This window comes from Puma concolor, chromosome C1 (assembly GCF_028749965.1).
Source record: "Puma concolor isolate L17-30 chromosome C1, mPumCon1.1.hap2, whole genome shotgun sequence".
Classification (NCBI taxonomy): domain Eukaryota; kingdom Metazoa; phylum Chordata; class Mammalia; order Carnivora; family Felidae; genus Puma; species Puma concolor.
This window is the reverse complement of record NC_141674.1, coordinates 80,708,156-80,732,166: the sequence shown is the minus strand read 5'-3', so window position 1 is coordinate 80,732,166 and position 24,011 is coordinate 80,708,156. Positions and strand designations below refer to the sequence as shown.

At 44.4% G+C, this 24,011-nt stretch overlaps 1 protein-coding gene and 1 non-coding gene across 11 annotated transcripts in view; one reads left to right on the top strand and one right to left on the bottom strand.

The window, feature by feature from the left end:
- The window catches only part of SLC44A3 (solute carrier family 44 member 3), a 334,651-nt gene that overhangs the window by 309,213 nt on the left and 1,427 nt on the right, over positions 1–24,011 (bottom strand). For 7 of the 10 annotated variants that reach the window (XR_015254888.1, XR_015254889.1, XM_086717624.1 and 4 more), the window contains exon 2: positions 14,284–14,504. The exons of 1 other annotated variant lie outside the window; for it this stretch is intronic. The gene's annotated coding sequence lies outside the window, so the exon portion shown is untranslated. Of the gene's footprint in view, positions 1–14,283; positions 14,505–16,359; positions 16,460–17,186; positions 17,316–22,195; positions 22,424–22,665; positions 22,741–24,011 lie in introns of all 10 variants that reach the window. 2 more of the 10 variants (XM_086717625.1, XM_086717627.1) reach the window with 2 other exon arrangements.
- LOC112849083 (U6 spliceosomal RNA) lies at positions 11,164–11,270 on the top strand. Its single transcript, XR_003222528.1, has one exon. It is a non-coding gene; the product is annotated as a U6 spliceosomal RNA (small nuclear RNA).

Sequence of the window (24,011 nt, the reverse complement as noted above, 5' to 3'; positions counted from 1 at the left end):
TGAGGGGGTTTGGAAAATCTAGGGCCAGGATCTATTCCGGGAGTGGAAATAGCAGGTGCCAGGGCCACAACATGGGCTCTTCAGGGGCTGACCCCCACAGCCATCTCCGGTGGGAAGTGTCCCCAGCACACCAGGGAAACAAGCCACCTCTCTTCTGAGTGACTAAAGCACAGCGACCATATTCCTATGTGTGTGCTTGTCAACGTCATCAAGCTTATCTCCCCTCTGACAGACTATGGGTCCATTGAATACAAGAAGGGCATCTAATTCCCATCATGCTACCTGGAGCACTGTAAGTCACGGGTCAATATCTGTGGACGTGAAGTGAATGGCGCTTAGGGTCCTAACGTGGCAGGCAGAGCCTCCCATTACTGAGCTGTAGGTCAATCCTTACTCACATTCCCGGACCGTGTTAGCCAGCGTCCTCATGGTCCAGTTCTCTCTGAGTAAAACTTGACAAAGTTTGTGAACTTTAATAAATCAATACGGGTATCCCCTCCCTTCTGAAAGTTTAGGAAAGACCACTCGACTTTTAAGAAAGACCTAAATTAGCAGCAGATACACTGGGCTTTATGCCATTTGGGCCTATGAAAGTTTCACCAGAACACTCTACTTTCAGATAGTGGGGGACACCTGCATTACATGAATATAAAATTCTGGAACACAAATTACTGTTCGCCTAGTTGGAATCACTTTGTTCTCAAGAATTAACATGCTTTAACTCCTGGATTGGATTAGTTGATTATCTCTTTCAAAAATAGTTTACACTTTGGAAATTGGTGTCTACAACAGTGACTTGTGGAAAATGTTTTATCTTGATTTGGCCGTTTTGTTGAAACATGTTGTTGAAAGACTGACACTGATCTGTTCATTCAATTTATATTATTAGTGGTCAATATTATTTTTAAAAACTTCCAGGGGCTAGGTATGGTACTTGTTCTTGAGTACACACTGGTGAATAAAATACATAATGTTCTGTTGCCTTGTGGACTTTATAGTCTTGTCAGGAATACAGGTAAGAAACAAAAAAAACAAATAAATGTATAATTACTACGATTTAAAAAAATTTTTTTAATGTTTATTTATTTGGGAGAGGGAGAGAGACAGAGTGTGAGCAGGGGAGGGGCAGAGAGAGAGGGAGATACAGAATCTGGAGCAGGCTCCAGGCCCTGAGCTGTCCACACAGAGCCTGGCAGGGGGCTCGAACTTGCAAAACGCGAGATCATGACCTAAGCCGAAGTCAGACGCCTTACCAACTGAGCCACCCAGGCACCCCTATAATTACTACTATTAAAGAAACAAACAGCATATAGGATAGAGAATAGCAGGGAGAAATTTGCTCAGTGTGCTCACAGAATGTCTGACAATTACACCATGACTCAGCTGTGCAAAAAAGGAACGGCTTTCACAGCTTCAAATAAATTCTGAATAATTTGCTTAATCCTGACAGGCTGTTTCTCATGGCCTGTGGCCATTACATTTTTCTATGTCCTTATATAAAAAGATTTTTTAGGTTTGTCCTACAACTAGTGAGAATTCACTGTGCGTTTACTCTACACTGTCACTGTAAAGTAAGAACGCTTATCAAGAAGACGACGCTCTCTTCCGCACCTCCCTGGAGCACACGCTTCATCACGCGCTGAAGCTGGGTTGAGTGGCAGCATTTGTGGCTGTGTTTCCTAACGATCCTTCTGAGTAGTTCCAAGCGTGCAGACCTCTGTGGGCTCACACTGGTCCAATCTCACAGCTAACACATCAGAGGCCCGGTGGGTTACAGTTCTCACGGTTCACCCGGTGAGAACATGATGTCTTTGGCGCATTTGGGGGACGTTCAGGTTGGATCCTGGTGACGTCATCCATCCCATGGCCACTGGTCTCATTCCACCCCTGACCAGTGACTTCACAGCTCTGTGCCGTAGGCCCTGGGGGCCGGGGTGGGGGGAGCCTGTGAGAATATAGACTAGGGTAGATACTACACAACCTTACAGAGTTAATGCAGGAGGGCTTTTTATAAATCCCACTAAATGGTGGGTTCTGAGGCAGCTCCCTCGATCTGCCCCAAAGCAGAACAAAGGAAACGCAGGAGCCTGAGAGGCACGAAGGAGCTAGGAGCCGCTGATGGCTGCATCTGTGCACACCCAACCCAGACAGGAAAATAATTGTGAATTCCAGAGACCTAAAGAATGAATATGGAGCCTTTCCCACCCCCACCCCCCCACCCCGCACTCCTGATGGGAATGTATCTAAATACTGATGAAGAGAAGGGCAGTCAGATACTCATGGGACAGGAATTCTTTGACTGAGATTATTGATCTGGTTTTAAGCAATCTGAGGTGCTATAAGCAGGCAACATGGCGAAGCAGCACATCTAGGACCGTTAGGTGACTGTCAGTTTATGGTTCATCAAATAAAAACAGTGTGTCTAATCCAGGCCTGTTAACAGCTGAGAAGTGATAAGAGCAATAAGGAGGTCATGGAGAGAGAGACCCCAGCTGGACGGGGTGACCTGGATGACAGGCCGTTGCCTTTCTGTTCAGGTGAGTTACTCACCACCAGGAGAACTCTTGCTTAGTTCCAAGACTGAACTCAAATAAGGATCTTAAATATAAATCTATTATTGTTATGAAAGCCTGTGATTCCTATTCCTATAAGCATTTCTTGCCAAGTTGGATTCTTTCCTTTACTCACCAGTGTTTGTTAAGCACCTACTATGTGCCAGATATTATTGCCGCTGGGGCTTCAGTGCCTCCAAAAGAAACAGAGAAAGTCCCTGCCCTCATAGAACTCACATTTTAGTAGGGTGGGGCTGGGGAAGACAGAAAATTAACTAATAAATAAGCAAGTGCCATGAAAAGCAATAAGGCAGGTAGTAAGCGGGTGGGGATGCAGGATGACAAGAAGGGGGCCTCAAGAGCAACCCTCTTTAAGGGCAAGTGTATAGAATGGCCAGGGAAGGCTCCTCTGATGACTGACATTTGTGCAGAAAGTGCAGGGTAAACCCTGGGAAGTTGTGGGGGGAAAGTGTTCCAGGCAGAAGGGGAGGAGCAAGTGCAAAGTCCCTGGAGCAAGAGTGTGCTGGCAAGGTCAAGCAACAGCAACAAATGGTGTGGCTGAGCAAATGAGGGACAGGCAGGAATGGCAGGAAATGAGACAGAAATGTAGGCAGGGGCTCTACTGTGTGGGGCCTTGTAAGCCATGAGAAGACTGAGCTAGGAAGCCTTGGAAAGGTTCTGAGCAGAGAAGTGATGGTATCTAATTTAGACTTTATAGGGATCACTCTGGCTGTGTCTGCAAAACAGAACAGAAGCAGGAATACTCCAGGGACAACCCCAGGGTGTAGCTCGTTAGCACATTATTAACATGAGCTTTGTCATCTGTGCCCAGAAGCCCAGGTCAAGGTAAATTAATAATGCCTTCTTTGAGTTCAAAACCACAGAATCTCAATTAATTAGAAAGTTTGTGGGGGCGCCTGGGTGGCTCAGTCAGTTGGGCATCTGACTTCGGCTCAGGTCATGATCTCACGGTCCATGGGTTCAAGCCCCACATCGGGCTCTGTGCGACAGCATGGAGCCTGGAGCCCGTTTCAGATTCTGTGTCTCCCTCTCTCTCTCTGCCCCTCTGCTGCTCATGCTCTGTCTCTCTCTCTCCTTCAAAATAAATGAACATTATTAAAAAAAAAAAGTTTGTGGGATGGAAGGGTCTCATTACTGTCCAGCATAGTAGCCACCAGCCACATGTGGCTATTGAGAACTTCCAATACAGCTGGTCTAAATGGAGATGTTCTAGAAGTATAAATTATACTGAGTTTTGAAGATTTGGTAGAAAAAACAAAACTCCCAAAAACCAGAATATAAAATACCTCATTAATAATTTTTATATGATTACATATTGAAATGATAATGTTTTGGATATATTGGTTGAGTGAAACATATTTTTTTCTCTCCTCAAAACCTTTATTACATGTAGCGTGTATGCCACATAATTAGCATTATATTAGATATTGTATTGTTTTCTAAAAAAGCCTAACTTCGGCAAAATGACAAGGGCTTGGTTTTTTTCTTTATACATTACAGGGCCCAGTACACCCTGTCGGTCCCACAACATGTGCTTTGTAAGTGCTTGATCTTGTATCAAAAGGAAGGCCATGAATGCCAGCCAAGCTGCAGGCAAGCTGCTCTCACAATTATCGAGATCCAGTTTGTCTTACTATGTACGGTCATTCCTACAGCAGCCTACGGACAAGTTGCAATAAAAAGAATAACGTGGGGGGCGCCTGGGTGGCTCAGTCGGTTGAGTGACTTTGGCTCAGGTCACGATCTTGTGGTTGGTGAGTTCGAGCGAGCCCCGCGTCGGGGGGCTCTGCTGACAGCTTGGAGTGGGTTTCGGATCCTCTGTCCCTCTCTCTGCCCCTCCCCTACTCATGTGCCCTCACGTGCTCTCTCTCAAAAATACACATTAAAAATAAACATTAAAAAAAAGAATAACGTGGCTTTTCTTCTCAAAGGAGTTAATTTGGCAAAGCAGTGAAAAGGGAAAGTAATCTCACTTTTAAGTTAGGACCACATTTTCCAAATGAAGTCAGAAGCTTTGATTACGGGCTCTTTTTCACCTGCTACCTCTGGTCCCCACAGCTGTTAATCATTCTTTGTGCCAAGATTCAGTCCTGAATGTCCCCCGCTGTCGGTGATGAATGTAGACAAGTCTTGCCTTAGGGTCCATGATTCCATATGTTAGGATGAAGGTTTATCTGCCCAACCAGGAGGAGGCACGTTCTCCTCAGGACTGGAAAAACATACTCTTGAAATTAATTTCACCTGTTTCTTTTTACCTTTTTCATAGTTTATCTATTACTAGGATATGACAAAAGTAGGTAGGGAAATTGTTTTTACTTTTTAATATCGCTACTAGAAAATTTTAAATTACATTTGTGGTGTGGATTATATTTCTATTGGATAGCCCTGGTATTATAAACAGAATTATTTGAAGAAATCTCTTGTTATTTCAAGCCTTGCTTAATGTTTTTTTTCCAAAGTGTATTGTCCATTTCCTAGTTTTAATAAACAAAACCATGCAAAGTATAACTAATGTAATTGAATTTACTTTCATTAATGTGGAGAGTGTGTCAGTTATTCTGCATCATCAAAGCTTTGTTCTAAACATTACTCAGTGGCCCCGTTGTCGTAAGGGTGGTAAAAATGGCTCTCCCACACTGGTGCTGCCCATGGAGGGGCCCCCGGGCTTGGGGTCCTTAGCTTCACAGGTTTCAGAACATGAACTTAATGGGTTTCTTGGCTGGGATCATAGGGACACATTTCTCAAGAGTTGGTGTAAGACCAGTGACTTCCCAGAAGGACAGGATTTTCTGGATCATTCTATCTGTCATCTTGCTAATTCAGCTTTTCACCTCCCAAAAGTCATGGGCTGGGCCCCAAACTACAGGGTGGATCCGCTGCACAGGGGCTTAGGGGCTCTAAAGGTGGGTGGATTTATGCGAGAGAGGCTGTGGTGTGGGAATGGGTGAGGAACCCATGCAGAGACAGCCACTAATGTGAGCTTCCTTCAGGCCACATCTCTCAATCCTGTGGTGACTTTCCAATGTGCCAGGAATGATCAAGCTCTAGAGGAACAAGCTGAACTCACGAGAGGGGAGTTCACTTCACTGGAGGTGGTCATATACACTCAAAAGACAACTTACTGATTTATAGGAAGAAACTAATCATCAGGGACCAGAAGGTTTGGCTCAGAGAGTCATCGCTTTGCTCTCTGTGGGAGAGGCTGCTCAGGAGGGCAGATCCATCAGTATTTGGAGCTTACTTGATAGGCAAAGACAGTGAATAGGGGATATAGAGGGATATCCCAAACATTTGGAAACGACAGAAATGCATAACTTCTGAAGAGTCAAACCATCCAGTGGGTTGCAGAAGAACCATTTGGATTGGTCAGCATGGGGCAAACACTCAAAAAATATGATCTGCATGCATGTTTAATCTAAGAAGTAGTGAGATGGAAGGATTCCCAGGCCAGACCAAGACTTGACTGAAGCATGAACATATTTCATGGAATGTGTTAATCACCTACAGAAGCACAGAAAAGGGAAAGTTTCAGAATCTGGCTGGCCCATCCACACACCATCCCAAGAGACCAGAGGGTGCCTTGACTGGAAGTAGAATGGAGGCCAATGGGGGTGTAGAGTGCCCAGTTATGGAGAAACACACATCAGCCCTCAGAGTGTGGGCTCCAACATCTGAGTTCTAGAACTAAGATACCTGGCTCTGAATCCAGCATTACTAAGCTGATCATTGCCTTCCTGTTCAGTTTTCCAATGGGAGAGACCAATGTAGTAAGCTTGGCTTGATTATCTTGTCTGCCTGAATTCTGTTTTTCCAGCCTGGTAAGTTAATTGAATTTATGATTAGAGATAGTAGTCTCTTATGAACTTTTAAGCATGGAGTTCATTTACATAATGAAGCACATAAATGAATTGTGTTTCCCGGTCTATACCACTTACTCAAGTGGCAAATTCATTAAGTCCAGCTAGTGTCTCCCTCCTATTGAGAGCCCTCTGTGTCCCCAAATTCCACTGCCTTCCAGTACTATCTCCAGAGTGACCACAAAGAATCCTGTTCTAATCTGGCTAAGATATCCAACTTGGAATCTACACAGGTCCAACCAGCTGTGTAGACTATAGGTATAGAGAGGGAAAAGATACTGAGCTGAATTTTTACTTACTCTTGAATGTTTTTTAAATGTAAGTATCTATTATTAGCCTTCTGATATACTGAAAATATGAAACCAGGATTGTGGTTTATTCACTCATGCATTCAACAAATATTTATTGAAGATCTGCTAGGTTTCAAGCCCTGTTCTAGGTGCTGGGGACATATGTGGGCGAATAAAACACACAAAGATATCTATTCTCAAGGAAATCATAGTCCTGGAGGGTGGACAATCATTTAACAAAATTAAAAATATGTACGTAGCATTTTAGAAAGAGATAAGTGTTATTTAAATTCAGGTAAGAAGAATCCAGAGTACTTAATAGAAAGATTGCAGAATGAAAAATGCTCAGTGGGGTGCTGCCTGGTTTAGGCCCATGAGAGTGAACATATGACCACACATGTTCTCCAAAGCCTCCTTTGCAAACCTGCAGGCTGGGCAAGAAAGCTGAAAAGAGAAGCTAAGAACATTGATCACATCTGTCCTACATAAGGGCGATTTTACCTGGGCTTTCCTCGTATTCTCATTGGGGGCTTCTTTAGGACCAGTCCCCAGAGACATGCTGCTTTTTGAATTATTGTTTCAGAGTCAGAAGAACTTTGACTCTGCTGCTATTTAAGCTATATGTATTCTGACAGACCAGCAATTCCTCACACCACCTGGCCCACCCTTCCCCTGACTCCTCAAAGGGCAAGAAGGGGAAAGGCTTCTTTCAGCTGCCCCAAAAGTCCCTTGACCACCTCCTATGGCAAAAGTCCCTCTTTGACAAGAGTTGAGGTTCTGAGGTTCTTCATCTGAGAACATCTCAGTCTTTAGATCTCTGATACCTCATTGATAAAGCTGTGCCCCAGTTTCTTTCCCAGCCAGGCGGTTCAAATCTATGCAAATCAGCACTTGGTAGGATAGTTTGAGATGTGGAATTCCTCCTCCTCCACATTCCCATTCACCTAACAGGGTTTGCTTTTTAGATCATAATGTGGGTTGACTGGCTTACATTTTCCCTTTTAAATAGTGAAAGCACTGGCTAAAACCATTTAACAGAGTTATTAAATAAAATTAAGTTAGTGGCATATTTTGCCCATTCCCCCCAAACAGCAGAAATCAATTCCTTTCAAGGGAGCTCAAAACAAAAGCATAATGCCGATGTGATGCCCTCCAGCTTAGAGTTTGGTCAAGCCAGAGCTTAGACTACATCTCATAATGAAAGACTCTTGCCTAGTCCCTCAAGATCAGACGTTCAGGACCTGGATTCCTGTCAACACCATCCAAAATTTACCAGGTGTGAAATCAGAGCTATACAAAGTTAAACATTCCTTATCTCTCCCTTTTCATATCCTACTTGCAAAGAATAAGAAATCAAGCATGTTTAATAAATAGGCAAGGTGAATAAGCACAGACAAGAAATAAATTAAGGAGGCTGATGTTTTATCAGAAACATAATTATTGTATTCTTTAAAAAGTCTTAGGTTTGGGGCACCTGGGTGGCTCAGTCAGTTAAGCCTCTGACTCTTGATTTTGGCTCAGGTCATGATCTCACAGTTCATGAGTTCGAACCCCACATCAGGCTCTGTGCTGACAGAGCCTGCTTGGGGTTCTCTGTCTCCCTTTCTCTCTGCCCCTCCCTTGCTTGCATGCACTCTCTGTCTCTCAAAAATAAGTAAATAAATATTTTAATATAAAAAAATAAAAATAAAAAGTCTTAGGTTCTAGGTTACTTTCGAGCCTATCTGGATTTGGACAGGGGCGGGTTTGGGATTCTCCACAGACCATACAGAACATGTATTACTTTACATACTGTGTTGATGGGAAAGGAGAAGATCCAACGCTCAGTAGCCAAGTCTTAATATTTGTAAACTCTGGTTGGGGCCTTAAGATAGATCTTTTTCTTTGAGGCAACCATCTAATGTAAAGCCTGATGTGAAACTTTCTTCTCTTCATTTGACATTAAACAAAAATTGAGGTTTAAAGAAGTGAAGTAATTTTTCCAAACTTACACATCTCAGGAGTTGCAAAGCTGGGATTCAAATCCAGGTGTATCCAGCCCTCAAAGCCATGCTCCACCGAAACCTGCAGCCCTGAGTCATTTGCCGGGTCCCTTGGGACAGCTACCCTAAATATAGGTTTGGGTGCCCACTGGAACCCAAAGTTGAGAGGATGAATGGCTTTGGGACAGGTGCAAGGTGACCCAGCACTGAGTGAGTGACAAGTCAGGTACCACAACTGCCTCCAGGCTTAGAAGGCAAGCCAAAGCATTGTCAAGGGAGTGCTGCAGCCTCTTCAACCAGGGACTTTTCAAATAGTCCCTCCAAAAAGAATAGAAATTAAGCCTTCTTTAGCATGCACAGAGTATTTGGATGAAAGCTAATTAATGACATATTGCACTTGCTTATAATTTGCCAGCCACTCCAGGATCTCAGAGATCTTCCACAAACAGCTTATTATGACAACACCTTGTGAGGTAAGTGCTTCAGTCCACAGAGGAGTCAGAAGAAAAGTGAGGAGTTCACATGAAGTCAGCAGTAGTATTTGCATGCTGTATCTACTAGAGTCTAGTCAAAAACCAGAAACCACTCTAGGTGTCTCAAGCCAGACTGGATTTAATACAGGGAATTGGTTACATGGGGCGCCTGGGTGGCTCAGTCGGTTAAGCGTCCGACTTCAGCTCAGGTCAGGATCTCACGGTTCATGAGTTTGAGCCCCGTGTCACACTCTCTGCTGTCACCACAGAGCCCACTTTGGATCCTCTGTCTCCCCCTCTCTCTGCCCTTCCCCCACCTACATGGTCCTCTCTCTCTCTCTCCCTCTCTCTCCCTCTCTCTCTCTCTCTCGTTCTCAAAAGTAAATAAACATTTTTTTTAATACATGGAATTGGTTACAGAGATCATGGAAGAGCTAAGAAACCACAGAGGACACAGGGAAGCAATCTCAAGAAGAACACGAGCAAACATCTGCCACTATCCCTAGGGATGGAGGCACAATAGGTAGTGTTACCAGATCCCAGGGATAGAACTGCCATGCTGGGTCCACGGAGGAGGTGCAGCTGACAGGGGGCGTGCTGACCAAAGTGGGGGCTAGAGATGGAGAGAGATACCCTGGCTTCTCCCCTCCTGTCGCCCATCAGTCTCCTACCACTTCTTCCCAATGACTATGCTAAGAAGCTAAAAGGGAGCCTGGGAAATGTACTCCCCTACCATACAGGGCTGGACAGAGAAGGACCAATCCCTAATCTAATGGGAAATACACTATTCAGAAATCAACAATGGGGTGGTGAATAGGCTGCAAATATGGTGGTGGGTAGGATGGGGTGGGGAAGGGAGAGCTTGAAAGTATTGCTGTAGGCCACTGATTAAAGAGGATTAGGTGGCACAAAGGACTTTTTCCTGCTCATCCGTGACAACAAATATCATATATATTATATCAAATATATTATCAAGTATATTAAAGCACTTTTAGGAAAGTGAGGAAGATGGCCATCAGAATGGGCTGAAATCCAGGAAGCATGAACTCCAAGGGAGTATTAAAGAATCATAATGCATGGTTGGATTGCAAAGTAGAAGATTCAGAAGGTAAACAGAACTCGCTTCCTGTAGATACAACTCATTCTAATAAAGCTCGTCTAGAAGAATGGAGATTAAAAGCAGCAGCTAAGGAGCCAAACAGGATAGAATCAGCCCCAGCTCTGGCAGAGGGTGGATGGCTGTGTGTCTGGACTCTCGTGGGTCTAATTCCAGAACTGCAAAAGCCCAGGCTACAGCTTCCCAAGGCCCTCCCATTGCTGGGGTGCAGAACCATGGTTTATTCATTGATTCCACAGAAATTCACTGAACACTTGCAGTGTGCCAGGCACTACTCTAAGCACTGCAGATGAATAGAAACCCCTCAACCCTTCACATGAGCCAGAGCAATACCATCCACTCTATCTGGAGGAGAGGGAAGGGGGAATGTCCTGGAAGGATGTGGTCACAGAGAAACCGAAACTCCCACTTCCTCTGTTATTCCTGGCTCTGCCGGACACGTTAATGGCAATTACACATGCACTAGGGACACACCTGCTTCACTAATAGAGATATTACTATAAAGAACAATGATATTTCTCCCCTGAATTCTATTTTATTCAGTTGAACTCAACAAACACTTACTGTGTGCCAATTCTCTGCCTGGAACCAGAGCTATGAACATTTTATTAGAAAAGCAATGAACCTGCCCTCAGCATAGGAAGACTGGCGAATCCATGCAATTCCAAACCCAGAAATTGCTGCCAGGGACCTGAGTCCTCCACAGATTCACATAGACGATGGAGATTGGTTTCCCCACCAGGGCAAAGGGGTGGCAATACCGGTCAGGGCAACACAAAGCTGACCTGAGCCAACTCTGCAGCCCTCCAGTCACTGAGGGCTGATTTTCAACAAGGGAGAGTCTTTTTGGTTTTGCCTCATAAGAAGTTCAGTGCCCTCTTCGGCCGCCCATGTCCTAAAGCTATAACCATACAGAGAAGATTAGCTTGGCCCCCCTGCAAGAATGACACACGAATGCATGAAACATTCCCTATTTTTGTGAGTAGAACACAGAGGGTTTTGAAGGCAGTGAAATACTCTGTATGACACCATAATAATGGATTCAGGCCATTACACAGTTATCCAAACCTGTAGAATGCACACCAGCATGAGTGGACAGTAACGTGCACTGCGGACTTTGGGTGACAACAATGTGTCAGTGTGGGTTCACCTGTTGTAAGAAACGTACCACTCTGGTGGGGATGTTCGCAATGGGGGAGGCTGTGCATGTAGGGGGGCCCCGGGGCCTATGGGAAATCTCTGTACTTTCTGCTCAATTTTGCTGTCAACCTAAAACTGCTCTTAAAAAAAAACAAAGTCTTAATTTTTTTTACATGAGTTAAAAAAAGAAAGAAGTTCAGGCAGGAAAGCAGCTGAGGAAATTCCCTGGAGCCACCAGACAGACACAAGACGGGACCCTGCACTGCTCTGCTGAGGCCTGAGGAAGTTCGAACGGTCCCGTGGGGCTGGGGAGGCCTCACAGTCCTTCTTTCCTTCTGGAAGAAGGAAGGGAGTAGAGCCCAGTATATCTGACCCTAATTTCTTCCTTTTATATTAATGCCTTGCAAAAATATACCTAATTTAAATAGTCTAGTACCATAATTTACTTTTTGATTTATTAATATTTAGGGGGAAAATACATCTGGACAAGACTTCTTACATTGCAAATCTTTTTTTTTTTTTTTTTTTTAATGTGTTCCTCTGGACCGATAAGGGGAAATGAAGACTCTATTTGTTATTTAAGATATTTGTTTCTCCTGGTATTACGCTGTCCTGGGACAGTACTGTTGTTATCTTAAAAGTGAAGATACGTTTCTGTTTCCTAAGAGAGAATAAGTCATGCTCAAACCCGAACATCCTCGGTATAGAATCTCTGCTTCCCTACATATCTGTTTGCCTTGAGAAGTTAAATTTTATTTTCATTTTTTTTAATGTTTACTTATTTTTGAGAGACAGAGCACAAGCAGGAGAGGGGCAGAGAGAGAGAGCGAGACACAGAAGCCAAAGCAGGCTCCAGACTCTGAATGGGCAGCACAGAAACTGACTCCGGGCTCCAACGCGGGAGCTGTGAGATCATGACCTGAGCTGAAGTTGGACGCTGGATGCTTAACTGACTGAGCTACCCAGGCACCCTGAGAGGTTAAATTTTGAAGCACAATCAAGGCCTGAGCTAGCCATGTCCACTTACTCAGACACAGGATGTTGGGTATCATGTAGCAATTTGTACAGAGCCCTCAATCTGTTTATGTTTTCCAGAAAGAATAAGGGCTGCTGGAAGTCTGCTTGGGGTGGGGGGACTTCCTTACCCTTCACCCTCACCCAGACTTGCAGCCTGGAGCTCAGCCCGATTGCCCAGGAAGCACCTCTCCTCTGTTCTGACCCAGGGTAGATCTGCTCACCCCCTCCCCACCCATGGCTTCCTGCTGCCTCATTCTCAGTGAATTTGTCAAGGAAAAAAAAGTCCGCTCAGGCCCATTCCCAAGTGGTATTTTAATCATGACACTTCCCTAAGGGGTTTTGTTACTTTCAACACCTGGAGACATCACTGAAGGTTTAGGCTTTGTCTATAAGCTCAAAACAGTGTCACTACCGTCACTGGCTGGAGCAGTCAAGTCCACCTCATACATTAATCCAACAACTGTTTTGGGATAAACTTGAAGACGGGTTGGATTTTCCGTTCGTTTGCTTCTCTGGCTTGCCAAAGAAAGCTGCCGGAGTCGTTGAACAGGTATGGGAGGGCAGGAAAGGCTTCAGAGCCTGCCCTTCCTCCTCGGCGTTAATTAGAAAATTTTCTACCAAGGTTAATGCCTTGCAAGGCAATGAAGTTAGCTGCTGAAGGAAGCTGAATTTCACTGTTAGGCAGAGCAGACAATACAAGAAAAAGGCAAACAGAATAAACAGAAGGGTGTCCCAGACTACCTGCCACTCACCAGGGGAGGCAAACAAGGGGTTTTATTTAAAGCCATAAAGTCTTTTTTTTTTTTCTATTTTGTTTTGTTTTGTTGTATAGGTACTTTCTCCCAGTTTGCAAAGTCTGAGTCATCCTTTTAATGCACAAAAAATTCAAGTTAGCCAGGTGAGACTGAAAAGATAAAACAGTTCCCCGGGGAGAACTCAGGACTCCTTTCTCAGGCCGCTGCAGCACTTTTTGTCCTTCCAGGGTCACGGACTTAGCACGGCATCTCCCGTGTTATAGCACACACTGCTGCCTTCACCTCCCTGGGGCCCCGTGAGGGCAGGGGGAACATCTTGCTCTCCCCGGTTCCCTGCAGCACCCGGCCCTGAGCGGGCACAGAGTGAGTGCCCAGGATGAGGTGCTAGCAGGCTGGGTCGTGCTCAACTGTACTCGCTCTGGAGCTGCACAACCTGGTTTGAGAGTGAGCTCGGCCTCGTCCCAGTGTGTGATCTTGACCAGGTTACTTTAGCCTTGCTACGCTTCAGTTTTCTCACGGGGGAAATCACAGCACCTCCTCTCCAGGATTTTCATCAGACGTAAATTAGATCATCCCAGTACATGGTTAGTGTGACTAAATCTGGATGATCTAGATGCAAAAGTTCATCAATACGAGCCAAACAATTACTTATTTATGAAGTGTTCGGGCAAATGAAAACCTACTCATTTAGATGGTGCTTCGCAAAGAGGGGAGTGTTCAGAGGTGGGTATTGGGGAGAGACCACCAGCTTGTCCAGGGTTTTGAGGCCAGGTGAAATAGCCAAGTCTTAAAATCAAAAGCGGTCATGGAAAAGTCGCACACACTCCTTCCACTAAGATAGAGAAATTTATATGGTGTGTGTGTGTATGTGCATGCCCGTGCACGCACACAAGCCGTTTGATTTCTCAGGGTTTTCCTTTTCCTGTCTGCAAAATGGGCACAATGAATCAGTGGTCCAGATGTCCTATTCTCTGTTTTGCTATCTTAGAGACGGACGTGTGGACCAGACCATTTCTCGATGGCTACTACATGCTTTTACCTTTTCCAATTGTGAAAAAACGTTTTAAATTGGCACTTACCTTCTTCTAAGGATTATAGTTTCTGTGAACATCCCTTCTTGATGAAGAACACTTTGAAGAATGGAGGTTTCAGGAGCTTTTAGGTGGAGGGAGAACCCAGTGAGTTTTCGCAGAAGAGTCTTACAGGCACGTAGGAGAGTCGCAGAAAATGCTCTGTGCTTCACCTTCTGAGCCGTTCCCTCTCAAGTTCTCTTCCTCCCGGAACAGCACCTCCCACTGACCTTGGAAAGAGATGGGCACTAAGGAACAGGTACAGACCTTGTCATGCAATCAGCTGCCAGCAAGCCTCCCCCCTCTGAGTGATGTGTCCTACTGGTGTACCTGGTTAGGTTTATCTGCCCCGAGAGCTGTGCACCCATTGTGCGCCACTGCATGTCTGGACCTCAGTAAATCATGGGTATTGCTGAGACCGTGATAACCATAATACTACATGTGCCAATGCCGAGATAAAATAAGCAGACCCACAAGTAAATGGCCCCTAATATCTGAGTGAATTCCAGTTTGGTCTCCAGCTCGCATAACCAGTTTATGTCTGGAACCACTGGATGCTTTGAACCAAGTCAGTTTAGGAGGTATGTTCACAGAAACTATAAACTATATAATCCTTAGAAGAAGACAAATGTCAATTTAAAACTTTTTTAAAAAATTGGAAATAGTAACTATTTGATACAACAAGCATGTAGCAGCCAGGAAGAAAAGCTCTGGTCCACACATCCATCTCTAAGATAGCAAAACAGAGGATAGGCCATCTGGACCACTGATTCATTGTGCCCATTTTACAGATAGGAAAAGGAAAACCCTGAGAAATCAAACAGCTTGTGCACACACATGTGCGCACGCATACACACACACACACGCACACACACACTCACCATATAAATTTCTCCCTCTTAGTGGAAGGACTGTGTGTGACTTTTCCATGACCACTGTTGACTTTAAGGCTTGGCTATTTCACATGGCCTCAAAACCCAGTGTGCTTTGCTCTAGGATTAACTGAACTTTTTGAACTAAAGGCTTAACTTGTTCTTAATCTTCTCTTTGAAATGCTGACTTAAAGAATTAGTGCCCTGCCCAACAGGTCACAGGCACAGAAGGAAGCAAGGAGCCTGCATGCACACTTCTTTAGCGACACAAAGTTCCTGGTCAGAGGTCCAGGACCAGATTTTTATGGAGCCGATGTCAGATCCAGCTTACCGAGGTTAGAGATCAAAGCAGAGGCAGAGAGAAGTGGAGGCTATCTGGAGAGGCACCAGATACTGTCAGGAAATAGCGTGGCAGCGAGAGCTGAGGCTGCACTGTAGGGAGCAGCTCTCTTGGGTAACTCGGGGTGGGTGGAACTCTCTGTGAAAGACCCACGGAATGGCATCTCTCACACACCTGATGTTCTTGGTACCCATCACGGCGTGAGTGCGGTAACCATCCTTGCCCCACTGGGCTAAACAGCCACCGGGAATCAGAGTCTGTGAGTACTGCCTGATAGCATTAGAGTAATATCCCCAGTTACAACACAACCTTTCTGCCCCACATAAAAAGAGGCAAAGTGACTTCCTCGGGTATGGGGACTAAGTGTTCACATACCCCAAAGTACCTCTTGGAGTATTCGGGGGCAGCTGGTGGGAACCTGTGGTTCATGTCATAGAGTCAGACCCAAACTCCTCCCTATTACAAAAACAGATTTCTCCCTATCTTTCCCCGTAGCCCCCTAACATCGCACACGCTGTCTCACTCAGCTCCTGCTGCCCCCAGGGGGTGTTGCCTCGTGGATGCCCTTAATGATTATTGGAACCTGACTGCCAAATGATAAAAATGTTTCCAGTGGGAGGGGGGAGAAGATACCATCTCAGATACCATCGACATTTTTCTAAGATGCTTTAAAGGTGACGTGGAAATGACCACATAGGAAAGGCACAAAGATCGTAGCTGTTCAGCTAAGAAAGGCCTCTGTCACCCCGGCACTGGGGCCACTTGACTTGTTTCCAGAGGCAAGCTCAGGGGTTAGCAGGAGGCAGAAGGTGTGGGCAAGTGAAGGGCCACGGAGGTGGAGATGGCTTCTGCAACCCGAGGGAGGGAGCTTACCTGCCTGAGCATCCCCTCTGGGCTCTCGAATAAGGAGAAATCAGCGTACACATAGACCAGTAGAAATATAAGTGATTCTACGACAAGTTCCATCTCAAGCCTGGACATGTGTATCAAATAGGGCGAGAATTCACATGTTAGAAAAGGCATGTGGAAGGTGGATCGATAGGTGGAGGTGATTCTAGATTCAACTAGCTCATCAGCTCAATTATGGCATAAGCAAGAAGTACGTCAGAAGGGCCTTCCTAACCTAAACTTGGTTTGTTAATTATCATCATGACCCCAATTTCTTAATGAAAAACAGAAACAGGGAAGAGCTTTTGTTTCAAGTTGTCAGTGGGGGGAAAAGACATCTTCAGGCTAGGGTCTCCTTTTTTTTCCCCACTCCGGAGAGAAAAAAAATCTGGATGTCAAAAATTATTAAGGACTAAATGAGGTGGAAACAAAGCAAAAGAAGGAGCCCTTTATTCTCAACTAAGGCCTGGTTTTGCCATGGTTTTCTATTGGAAATTCCCCGTATTTCAAAGCCAGGAACCTCAGAGAGGGCCAGCTTCACAAGGGCAGGAAACACTGGGAAAAAGGAAAAGGGATGTACAGCAGGGAAGGTGCGCACCTTAACGCTGCCCTGTGGAGAGGTGGCCTGGTATAGTGGGTGCGGAGGTGCACCTCGGAGCTAACTGCCTACGGTCAAATCCCAGCTCTCGCCACCTCCCAGCTGGGTAACCCTGAGTGAGTTACTTAACCTCTCTGGGCTTTGGGTTAACTCATGTGTATAAAATTCTACCTACATCTCACAGGGTTGTTGTGAGGATTAAATAAGCTAATACCTAGAGAATGCTAGAATAGTATTTTCTGGTGATTTTTACTCGCCACAAATAATAGAAATGGACAGCTACTGAGGGCTGCTGAATGCTTCCAAATGACCATTCGCTTTTCCACTGGCGGCATGATATCAGCTAAGAAGAAAGAAAATGTAGAGAGAACAAAGTTATTTTGCATGTTTCCTGGATTCTCGAAAATGACATCATGTCAGGGCTATGTATAGTTTATTATTCTCTCATTTGGCAAATATGTGATACTAGCATCTAAGCTACTGGCCTTCAGTGCAGGAACAAGGCAGACACATTCCTGCCTGCATGATGCTTAGACCAGAGCAGAAGAGAATGACCTCACAACTAACTTCAGTACGGGGCATTGACTGTGGTAGGAGGGTGAGATCGGGATTCTGGCCACTGACCAGGCAAGACGGGACCTCCCCCAAGTACCCAGCACTAGTCAAGTCCATAGTAGCTGCTCCATAAACATTCATGGGATTAAGGAACATAGCACTTCCTGTGCTTTATTGTAAATTTCAGGTTGTCCTTCGTCTCAGAATCTTCAGAGCAAGAATACATCTTTCTTTTTGTGTCCCCAGCACCTGACATCACGCCTAGCACATAGGGGAAATGGGTTAATAAAAGTTTATTGAATTGATCTGAATGACTAAGGAAACCTAATGTGTCTCTCCCCTATTCAGCCGTGTAGATCTTCCTAGTTTTAACCCAAAGAAATAAGAAACTTGACAAGATGGGTAGCCAAGTTAATTTTAGCAGTTGGGGTTGTTTTTTAGTACCCATCATAATTACATACATAACTGGCTTTCTGCTCACTGTTAGCTGCCATGGTCCCTTCCTTTTTTAATTAAAAATTTTTTATAAGTTTATTTATTTTGAGAGAGAGATAGAGAGAGAGAGCATTTATTTGAGAGAGGGGCAGAGAGAGACGGAGAGAGAGAGAGAATCCCAAGCAGGCTCTGCATTGTCATCACAGTGCTGGACGGGGGCTCAAACTCACAAACTGTCAGATCATGACTTGAGCCAAAATCAAGAGTCAGATGCTTAACCAACTGAGCCACCCAGGTGCCCTGGCCCCTTCTCTCTTATTAAAACTCTTCTCCTTCAGTGTTGGGGTCCCATCTGTCCTCCCCCATCTCTCCGGAATCTCTTCTACTTTCTTCCATAGGTCATCTTCCTCCTCCAGTCATGTCCCAGCCTCAGTTCTAGACCCACTGGTAGCGATTGTTTCTGTCTGATGGCTAACTTTATTGACCTGTTCTTTCTAGTAGAGGAGACCCACTCCCTGACCCCAGGAGTGGACACATGGCCAGGCCTAGTATTCCTCTGGCAATAGTGACTGGCCAAGGAGTGAACAAATGCCCCAAATAGGGACAAAGTCCTTCCCCAGAATGATGGCTGTACCCTGGTGTGATAGAGCTGAGAGAATGTTGCCCTACACTGTTGGCAGTAACCAGGCCCTACCACATAGAGTCCATGTGCAGACACAAATGGAGACCAGCTTCAGTGGGAGAAAGAGCAGGCAAGAGCAAGAGAGAAACCCAGTCTCAGAGGCCCTGGTTCTGTAACCCTTCCACTGGGCTATGAGCTTCCCAGACTCACAAACTTATAAATGCCCCTTTGATTTGAGCCAGGCTGAGCAGGTTGTTAGTGCTTGCTAAGGGATTTACTGTCACTAAAGACCCTCCTTTGGAGACCTTGTCCACGTTTACATCTTTGACCAAACCTCTAGGCAAATGTCTCCCAATTTCTAGCTCTACCCTCAATCTCTTTGCAAGCCTTAGTGCCCCGCTCCCAACTCTTTGTGCTGGGCACTCTTCCTAGATGTCCACTGCCCCTCCCCTTCAACATGTGTAAATTCACAGCTTCTGAGCTGCCAACCTTCCATTCCAGGCTCCATCTTGACCTGTGCCGCCATTTCTCTCTGCCCCAAGACCTTACTCTTCTCTCTCCTTCCTGCCCCCACCTACAATCAGTCACTGAGTCCTGCAGCTTCTTCCTTCATACAGTTTCCTACAGCTGTCCTTCCTTTCCATTTCTCAGCCACCATTTGGGTTAGGGGGTTAGATTCCCGCTATGCCCCTTGACTCAATTCTTCTGACATTCCACGACCAGAAGAGTAAGCCTCTTAAGGTACCGTCTGCTGAACCAAGTCCAGACTTCTTAGTGGAGCCCACAGAGCTGCCCATGACCCAATGTTCTAGCTTTTGGCAACACCTGTCACCTGCAGGATCTCCAAACCTGGTGTGTGTGGCCCCCACTCTGCTCACAAAGGCCTCAGCCCTTGGCTCACCCTTTCCCCCCTTACCCATCCCCCCTTACCCATTCCCCTGGGATCCAGCTCAGATAATGCCTTCCTCCAGGGAACCTTCTCTCATCATCCCAGTGAAAAGTGAATTCTCTCAGGACACCTGTGGGCTCAGCAGGTTAAACGTTTGACTTTTGATCTTGGCTCATTTCACGATCTCATGGTTTGCGAGTTCAACCCCTCTGTACGCAAACAGCACAGAGACTGCTTGGGATTCTCTCTCTCCCTCTCCATGTCCCTCCCTCACCCTTTCTCTCTGTCTCAAAATAAATATAGAAACTTAAAAAAAGACAATAGCAACAGTGAACTGTCTCCTCGAAGTCCCAAATATCTCCTATATCTTTAAACAAAGCTTTATGGCTGTGGAGGACCCACTACGTGCCAGGCACTACGCCAGGCACTAGGGATGCCAGTAAAGATAAAGCAGACTCTGCTGGCACAGAGCTCTCAATCTACTAGTGAGAGACATGGTGATGTGTCGCATTTCACTTACCCCCCACCCCCCCGCCTTCTCCTGTGGAAGCTTACACATTTACTTCAGCTCTCTGACTAGCTTGCAAGATATTTTAGAAAAAGTACTCATGGGGCGCCTGGGTGGCCCAGTCGGTTAAGCGTCCGACTTCAGCTCAGGTCATGTTCTCACATTCATGGGTTCAAGCCCCACGTCTGGCTCTGTGCTGACAGCTCGGACCCTAGAGCTTGCTTTGGATTCTGGGTCTCTCTCTCTCTCTCTCTGCCCCTCCCCTGCTCCCGCCCTTTCACTCTCTAAAATAAACAAACAGAAAAAAAAAAAAAAAAGGACTCATAATGTTCCTAGTACCTTGCCTTACACACAGTAATCCTTCAGTACGTATTTATTAGCCTGTATACGGGAAGATCTGGGTTGACAAATCCGTAAAGGATAGGAGATGTAAGACAAAACCTATTTTTAAAAATAAGGGCCAGGTTTAAGGCCCATCCTTTTGATTTGGTCAATTTAACAGCTGTCTATAAAGTTTACCAAATCCTGAAAACCCAGTTCTGTCATGGTACCACAAGCTCCCTCTATAGACTATGTCCTGTTATGGTCCTTATGACAGGGGAGAGGAGTCATTTTGTGGTTGGTGTGTAGCTGATTTAGAACTTGGAGTTGCTGCAATATAGTAACAGAGGGTAGTGGTTTAGGTTGGCAAGTACAACTAGCCGAATGCTAGAACCATGCTTCCAATGTGCAGAAAACTTTGCTTATTCAGCAATTACTTTCCAGCTTGCAAGCTCTGTGTGAAAGAGGGATTGCTGTAACAGGATGGAGTATCATCCATTAAAGGCGGCAAGTGACTGGATGGATTGCGAGCTAATATGCTACAGCATCTGTAAACTATGCTATTTTATAAAATGTCAACAAATAAATTATCTAAAAAAGAACAAGGCCTCCAGATGTGAGTACTTTTAAACTAGTTATTTCACCAATTTTTTTTTAACTCTTCCTCTGAGGAATCCCATACTTAGCCATCTTTTGCCTGTTTATAGACATGGCTCTCTATATTGGGATATTGACTTTTTTTCCACGTGCAAAATTTTGAAAGTTCATCCACACTTTCAAACTGATAAAGTACATGGATTTTAAGGCTACAGATAATTTTCTGAGTTGAAGATACCTGTCCGATGGATTGACCATGACATACCTAACCTTAGAAATTTTTTTGGCATGGAAGAAAATTTATTAATAAATAACATTCAGATTGTTTTATATCCAATCCAAAATGCTGACAGGAAGTCATGCAAACAATTAAAACCAGGACAGTAAGTAGGAGTGCTCATATATTTAATAGGAAAGAGACTCCTTGTTTTATTCTGTATATCCAAGGTCTAGGGAGAACTCAGCATCAGGAAGATAGTCAAGTATTTATTGAATGAACGGATTCCTGTTCATCGAGTTAGTGCATATGTCAAGCATAAGGAGCTATAGAAATTGGGAATTAGGGGATGCTTACATAAAATGATACCGTGTACAAACTTTAAAAGTACATGTGCTATATTAATGAGAATATACGTTAAAGGTTTTCATCTTAAATGACTTTTTGTTGCTAAAACAATATCCACGACTTGTGTTTAGGAGGTACCTAGTTTATCAACATTGTACGCACAGAATAAAAATAACATTTACTGCTCATGAAATGGAGAAATGGAGGTTGACAAGCTGTTTGATAAGCCTTGGGTTTATAAAGATACTTTTGTGCTGAACATACTAATCCTGTGTACGGTTTGAACTGGAAGTTATTTCTCTAAAATTATGCTTTGAAAATACTGGTGCTGTGCGATAACGTACTCGGTAAAGCTTCCTGTAAATGATTTTAGACAGCTAATAGAAGTATTTTTGCATGGCGAGGATAATAGAGTTCATCGTACAGGCTTTCGACTATTTAATTTCAGTCTAAACACTAACTTTTGAACTAGTACATAATTATTTTCATAAAATGCACAGTCATGACTGCCAATTTTTCCATGACTAACTATACCCTCCCAGATGTTGTTTTAAGTTCTGCTAAGTCATATTTTCTTTTTCCAGAACTCTGTGTTCCCTCCCACTCCTAAGTCCCTCTGGCCTTTTCTCAGACTTAGCCCTTTTCCTGAATTTGGGGTAAAAAGGATCCATTGCTCTTTTTACCATTCTATATGAATATAATAGTTTTACATAAATTACTCTCAATCTCACCTGCGATCATAAAGCTTAGCCTGTCCCCTTCCTGGAGAGGTATACATTTTGTGCAGTTTCTTCTGAAAAGTCGTGAAGCCTTTCCATGCAAGAACAGCCTCATCATATGACTGAAAATCTTCTGAATCACCCCAGAATCCAGGCTGTTAGAAAACTGCTAACCATTTCCAAACTTCCACATTTGTTTTCTGCTGTTCAGCTACCTCTCCTCCAGATTAGATTTTCTTGCTGTAGCAAGAATCATTAGTCACTAGTGAGACAGCCAGAGCTTACTGTCAAGGGACACCTTACAACCCATGATGGATTCGTATTTTCTTACCAATCTGAGCTTTATGGAACACTCACCGCCCAGCCATTAGACAGAAAAACTTCAATGGCAAATCTCATCTCTTGAATGCCAGCGAAAATATTTGGCCGCAAGCATGGTTCCAAAAAAAAGTTTTCATTGATTCAAATGTATAAAAGCCTACCCTGTGCTGGTAACTGCACAAAGCGTTGAGAGATGTGAAGAAGAAAAATCCAGTCCTGACTACCCCCAAGGAGCTCTAGTGGGGAAGAAAGACAACAAACACAGAGTTGAAATCAAGTGAAGTACTCCATGAAGTCAAGTCAGTGAAGTTCGCGGGGGGCACAGAGGAAGGGCTGCAACATGGCCCTCATCCTCACACTCCTCATCAACCACAGTACATCACTGGTTATGCAAAAGCTATGCAGCTGCTCCACAAGTCTCCATGTATGCACGCTTCAAGGAATAACCATCAGGATATTTCTGCCAGAGAACAGTGAGTTCCCCAAACTGCAAGCATTTTCTACACCTGCTTGGAGAGCATTGTTGAGTGCCTATGGATGAATAAACTAATCAAGTAAGTCACGGTTTATAAGCCAGTCTTATTTCCATGCACTGGAATAGAGGAAAGTATGGTTGTGGAAAGAAAAGTTCCTGAGGTCAGAAGACCAGAGCTGCATGGTGAGGCTGTCTGTAGGACCCTCATCCCTAAAAGAATGTTTGTGAGGTCCCTGCCAGCCTTCTGATACTCTATGACTTAACCATAAAGGGAGTGGTCCAGCCAGCCTGATTATCATTATAGTTTAAGAATTTTTCCAACTTCTCCGAGTCTCCAAGATATACCAAACCGGAGGGAACTTTGGTAACTGCTAAGCTCAGGTTTACCGAAGGGGGTTAAAAAAAAATGTGTAAGGGTAGGGAATAATTTTTGACAATCACTTGGTTTCTGTGCAATAAATATCAACAGTGAAATTTTAGGAATGTACTTTTAACAGTGCCAAGCATCAGAGATCTAGAAATCGTCTGGCCACAGTCTGATTGACTGCGATATCACAGAGATATTATTTACTATAGCCAGTCTGCTTCCTCTTTTTCTTGGAAGTAGTAAAAAAATTTTTAGCATTTTTCAAACCTTGAAGGATATAATTCTATATTTACTCAAAAACCTACGCAGAAACTCAACAAATTCCTCTCTTCCCTGTCTGATAATTTGGGTGAATTTGCAAAATAAGTATCTAATGTATCAACCTTTAAGGCATTTTTTCTGTGTCACCGTCTAACGTGAAACATACTTTTCTTGCCAAATTGCTGACCTTGACACACTTAAGTCCCTTTATGTTTCAGGAGAGTCAGGGACTCCGAGTGGAGCCAATCACTCTGTAGACACAGCAACGATTCCCTGGGTCTCAGAAAGCAAGTGTAACGTTTTCTCCTAGGTACCTTCAACTCCGGTACAAAGAATCACATCCCAGGCTGGGCTAAAGATCTGTTAGGGAAAGTGACTCAGGCGGGAGACTACAAAAAGGAGGC